This window comes from Anarrhichthys ocellatus, unplaced genomic scaffold (genome assembly GCF_004355925.1).
Source record: "Anarrhichthys ocellatus isolate YVR2014 unplaced genomic scaffold, GSC_Weel_1.0 scaffold914, whole genome shotgun sequence".
Classification (NCBI taxonomy): Eukaryota; Metazoa; Chordata; class Actinopteri; order Perciformes; family Anarhichadidae; genus Anarrhichthys; species Anarrhichthys ocellatus.
The window spans coordinates 1-6486 of NW_022280888.1; the positions used below are offsets into that span (position 1 = coordinate 1).

The 6486-nt window shown below is 37.2% G+C and overlaps 1 pseudogene; it reads left to right on the forward strand.

Annotated features, from left to right (window-relative positions):
* The first annotated feature begins 1261 nt into the window (after positions 1-1261).
* On the forward strand, positions 1262-6486 carry LOC116377120 (band 4.1-like protein 4A; annotated as a pseudogene).

The window sequence follows — 6486 nt, forward strand, 5'->3', positions numbered from 1 at the left end:
CTGGGGCGGTTTGCAGCCGAGTGTGAAGCGGCGGGGATGAGAGTTAGTACCTCCACATCTGAGGCCATGGTGCTCTGCCGGAAACCGGTGGATTGCTCCCTCCAGGTGGGGACGGAGTGCCTACCTCAAGCGAAGGAGTTCAAGTATCTCGGGGTCTTGTTCACGAGTGAGGGTAAGATGGAGCGGGAGATCGACAGACGGATCGGTGCGGCTGCAGCAGTAAAGCAGGCGCTGCACCGGACCGTCTTGGTGAAGAGGGAGCTGAGCCGGAAGGCAAAGCTCTCAATTTACCACTCGGTCTACGTTCCTACCCTCACCTATGGTCACGAACTCTGGGTCATGACCGAAAGGACAAGGTCGCGGCTACAAGCGGCCGAAATGAGCTTCCTCCGTAGGGTGGCCGGGCTCAGCCTTAGAGATAGGGTAAGGAGCTCGGTCATCAGGAGGGAGCTTGGAGTCGAGCCGCTACTCCTTCGCGTCGAAAGGAGTCAGCTGAGGTGGTTCAGCATCTAATTAGGATGCCTCCTGGACGCCTCCCACTGGAGGGTTCCAGGCACGTCCAACTGGGAAGAGACCCCGGGGAAGACCCAGAACACGCTGGAGGGATTACATCTCCCAGCTGGCCTGGGAACGCCTCGGGATCCCCCAGAATGAGCTGGAACATGTTGCCGGTGAGAGGGAGGTCTGGGTCGGCCTGCTTGGCCTGCTGCCACCGCGACCCGACCCCGGATAAGAGGAGGAAGATGGATGGATGGAATAAAAACAAAGTAAACACACGTTTCTATAAATAAACAGTGCTTGAATAATTAAAGATTAACAACGTATATATATTTGCATAAAGATAAATAAACATGAATAAAGGTTTGTAAAAATATATGTATATATAAAAACAAAAATACATTTGTAAACATATGAATCATAGTATGGATTTAAATAAAACACAAATATAAAATAAATAAATAACGTAAAGACATATCTGTATGTATATGAATAATCAACAAACAAATGTATAAAAGATGAATAAACAATATGAAAAACATAAATAAACAAACAAAAGTTTGTAAAAAAACATAACAATAATAAGTGTGTATAAATATGAATCACTAGTTTATGTTAACATAAATATTTTTGTTAATATAAAACTAAAAGAAAGAAAGAGTGTTTTAAATATATACACAACATAAACAAATATTTGTATAAATATGAATACACAAGATAAATAAGTGTTGTTTTTGCTCTTATCATGTGACGTGTGACTCTTTTCTTCAGGCAGAGAATCAACAAACTTCACTTTAAGAACGAAACATTTGAGCTCAGAATCGTTGGAAAAAATGTGAGTTCTGATGCTAATGCTAATGCTAATGCTTTTTGGCTTGATACCAGTCTGTAGCTGTACAATGCTAATGCTACGTCTTTGTGTGTCTCTGTGTGTGTGTGTTTGAGTGTGTACATGTGTGTGTGTGTGTGTGTGTGTGTATGTGTGTGTGTGTATGTTTCAGGGTTCAGAGACGTCGTTCTACTTTCAGACGTCGCATCGATCCGACTGTAAACGTCTCTGGAGATGTTGTGTTGAACATCACGCGTTCTTCAGGTGACGTCAATAAAGATTTATTTTGTTTTGGTTTATGAGGAGCCTTCAGAAAATTTTTATTTTCTCTCACTGACTCACTTTTTTATTTTGTTCAGGATGTCAGAGTCCAATCCATTAACATGCAAACTGAAACACAACAGGTACACACACACACACACACACACACACACACACTTACAGAGACACACAACCTTATTACTTATCATTGTTTATGAAATACAAAAGTTCATAAAAGATCTTTTAATTAAATGTTTTATTTTCGATTAAAAACACTGTAAACACACAGATTCATTCTCTCTCTCTTGTGTAGTTTTGCTCGTTCGCCCACTCTGACTCTTCCTCGACTGAACGTTGGGCTTCTGAGAAACAAAACTATGAACAACAAGACAACAACAACAGATCGGAGGCCAAAACGTCACAGTATGCACACTTTTGAATTATTAGTATTATTATTATTACTAGTATTGTTACTGTTAGCATTACTATTATTATTTTATTACCATTATTATTGTTATATCATTATTATCCTTATTATTATTACTATTGTTATTGTTGTTATTATTATTACTATTATTATCTCAGGGTCATTCAAACATTCACATACAATAAAAGGAGCAAATATCGTCACTTTCTGCAATTATCAATGAATTGATGTGTTGACTCTCACATATTAATAACTCAAGTTGTTCAACAGAAATGTTGTCAGACTGATATTAAATCAAAGAGGTGATTGGTCAAAGCTGAGGACTGTAAAACATTTCATACTAATTGAAAATTGTTTCATGTATTACTTTCCTATTTTCTTTATTCTAAAATTGGTGTTTGTGAATTTCACAGTCTCCGCCTCCTCTCCTCCAGCCAATCAGATAGCGAGTGCCCCCAATGAACCAATGACTATGCAGACAGCGCCCCCTGCTGTTCAGAGGTGAGAGAGCGAGACAGAGAAAGTGACAGAGAGAGAGACTTGTTTGGATTAAAAACATTTTAGATGTCATGTGATCATTGACTCCTGCAGGTCAGAGGGCGGGGCAGAGCGGGCTCACGTGAAGCCCAGTGCACCATGGGAAAACAGTGGTCCTCAGAGGTAAACGAGTAGAAATAATAAAATTTGTAGAAGCATAAAGATTTTATTGTCTAACTCTGTCAATGCACCTGGTGACATCACAGAATAACAGAATATATCTCCTCATTTAATCTGGTAGATAATCGGATTAATCCGGAAATATAATTTGGTTCCAGCGGCCTCTTCAACCCAAAATTTCCGCCAAACACCAAAGAAGAAGAAGAAGGTGGAGAACGACCTCAGAGGTAAGAAACATAGAAGTCTATGAGAAAATGACTCTACTTCTCTCTTGATTTATTACCTCAGTAAACATTGTAAACATGAGTTTATGGTCTCAATCTCTAGTTTCAAGTCTTCTTCAATACAGCATGATGTTCATTTAGTACATTATGGTCCATTTAGAGTCAAACAGACCATAAGGCAAGGCAAGGCAAGTTTATTTGTAGAGCACATTTCAACAACAAGGTAATTCAAAGTGCTTCACATAAAACCATTAAAAGCATCAAAACACAAGGCAAAAGAAAAGGAGATTTAAAGGCAGGGGATGCTTTAGGGCGGGGCTACACAGTGATTGACAGGTCTCTACCAGAGACGTATACGGTGTCTCTACGTCACAAGGTGAAAACAGTAACGAATGAATGACACGTTTCCTGTTTCGTCTTGTAGGCGGAGCAGAAGTCTGGACGGAGATCGACCAATCTGGCGGAGGGGGGGGGAGGTGAGATATTTAATATATCTTTCAGTAAAGTAACTAACTTTTAAGTTTCATGACAAACAAAATATTTTTTTTGGCAAGTGTGAACCTTGTAAAATCGATGATAAAAATGAAAAAAACTTCTTAAATCAGCTTTAATTATTATTTTTTTATATTTTGTTATACTAATAAATGTGTATTGATTCAGTTGTTCATTTTTCTATTTATTTATTTTTATCAAATATTTATCTAATATAATGTTTTTTTTATCAATAAGTTCCTTGTATTACTTCCTTTTAATTGTTATTAAATATTTATTTAGTACATTTCCCTGTAAATCAATAACATAAACAGTACAACAATTAATTTTTGAATTCTTTTTTATATATTTTGTTATGATATAATATTAGAAAGTAAAGACATTTCACAGGTTTCAATGTCTTTTAAGTTCAGTTTTCGAAGTTTTCGAAAAGTTTGGGAAAACATGATTTTTTCCGTTCTTTGTAAAAATGTGATCACCAGGTCTCGTTCCCGTGGCAACACGAGCAGCGGCAGCGAATCACAGAACACCACAAGTCAAGGAGAAGAACGCAGAAGAAGAAAAAAGAACCGGTAATAAAAATACACACCTCTTTAATGTCCGTATTTGTTCGTTTAGTCGCTGTCTCTCTGATCTACTTCCTGTTGTCACCTAGCGATTGCCATGGTGACCGGAGGCGGGATTCCAGATCGTAAGTAAACAAACACATCTGTTAGCCGATCAGTGCTAACGCTAACGCTACTGCTATTTGACAACGTTTAGGTTAATGCTATGATTTGGTGAAGTGGACCGCTAATGCTAATGCTAATGCTATCAGTTTTACCATATGAAACATTAGTGCTAAAGCTAACAACTGTTTTAAGGCCATTGAAATTAATTTAGCATTCATGCTATCTCTTCTTTATAGACGGAGTCCCGACTCTGTTACATAGAAACACATCCAGTAAGTGTGTGTGTGTGTGGGTGTGTATGTCCACCTGCTTTATGAGGACATTTTTACTTGTGAGGACCTTCTGTCTTTCCTAAATAATAAAACATGCTAGGTTGCTAAGCTAAGCTCCTGTGGCTCTAATGAATGATCTGTAGTTTCAGAAAAAGTCCCCATAAATACAGTAAAAGATCATCTCTGCTGCCCCCTACAGGAAACTCTGCAGTATTGCAGCTGCAGTGTCTGATAGATTTCTGTGATTGGTTACTGCAGTGATAAAAAAAGGACTTTTCCCTCAAAACATTCATGAATACATAAATAAATGCTGAAACAAATAATAAACAATAAACATGACACCTGAAATAAATCAGGTAATTATAATGTTGGTAACTTATTAGAAAATAAATGCATGTTTTTAAGGTCATATTTTCAGCTTTTACTTTACTTAATTAAATTAATTAATTTGTAATATATTGGACTTATTTATCATTATTGTATTTTGTTCTTTTCTTTTTCTTGGTTTTTATGTTTTATGTGATTTGGTTATCACTGTAATTTCCCTTTTGTTGATATAAGATCAAAATGTATTTATTAATTTTTACATTTACATTTACATTTATTTTTACAGGTTGGTGAAAGTAATCAAAACAAATCTCGCTTTACAGATAAGTTAATAACAACAACCTCAGACACATAAATACATAAATACATAAATATATAAGTCTAAATGTAGAAACACAAATAAATACATGTAGATGGAAAAAGGTAAAATACTAATACATGTGCATTAATTCAGTTATTCATTTTTCTATTTATTTATCTTTATCAAATATTTATCTAATATGTATTTTTTTATCAATACGTTTTTGCATTACTTCCTTTTAATTGTTATGAAATATGTATTTAGTAAATTTCCCTGTAAATCAATAAAAATATAAACAGTATAAAAACTGAAAAAGGCTGCATAATATATTTTCAAAATATAAACAAAGAAAAGAAGAAAGTTGGTGTAAGTTTTAGTACAAATACTACTAGAGCCACAAGAAATAACTTTTAATTAAATTTGTATCTAATACTGTGTTTGTGTGTGTGTGTGTGTGTGTGTGTGTGTGTGTGTAGGAAGCAACTGACAGAGCCCGACGATTTGATTGACAGACAAACGGAGGAAATACCTAATAAGGAAGTGAGGTAAGGAAGGAGGAACAGAAAGAGGGAAGGAGGAAAGGAAGTAAGGAAGGAATTAAGGAAACTTTTGTTTGTGCCCTACAGAGTTTTGGGGGAGCCAATCAGAACCCGCCGTTCTCCAAGGGGGCAGCAACATGGTCGGTGGGTGTCGGCTTCAGACCTCCAGTAGGTTCCAATCAAATGTTTCCGTCAGTGATGTCATCAATCGATTGTTTTCATTTCAATCAAGATTAAATTTTTTTTATTAGTTCTAAGGTGGAACTGGTTCCTCCTCTTCCTGTTACCAAGGCAACCGACACTTCCTTCCGATTACCCACAAGTCCTTGAGGCAGCCGCCAAACTCAACAGTTTTACATTTCTCTCCTCATTTTTTCCCTGTAAATCATTTAGCCGTTAGTGCTAAACGTGTTCACTGTCGATTAGCACGTAGCTAACCAGGAAGTTAGGCTCTAAGTGAGGTGGCCAGGTGACCTAATCATGACCAACGTTCAGCCTTAATATAATTTAAATTGGTGAGTTATAATAAAAATCTATAGCTGCTGGTGAGGAAAACACCATCTTCACGAGGTATTAATTAGAAAGATGTGCTTTATTTCCTCAGAGAAGGATTGTAGAACAAAACCGTCTATTTGTGACCAAGAAAGAACGTAATATACAATATATTCAGTCTTTGTGGAGTTATATTTAAAGCAGCAATCTAAGACATTCAGATCATGTGCCTTTTAGTGCATGTGAGCGGGCATTTTAGTGTATGTTAGTGCATGTGAGCATTACAGCCGATAACGGCGTCCAGAATGACAGCGTTGCCTTGGAAACGTAGCACCCCTCCCCCCCAGGTTAGCTACAAGCCGCGCCGCCATGATGAGAGCCGTTGAGAGACAACAGAAATACTCCCAAATCACGTGTTATACACCTTTAAACGAGCTCCACCAGCAGCTTACTGCTTGATGTTGTACTTATTTTGTGATTAAAAGATAAAAGTCAA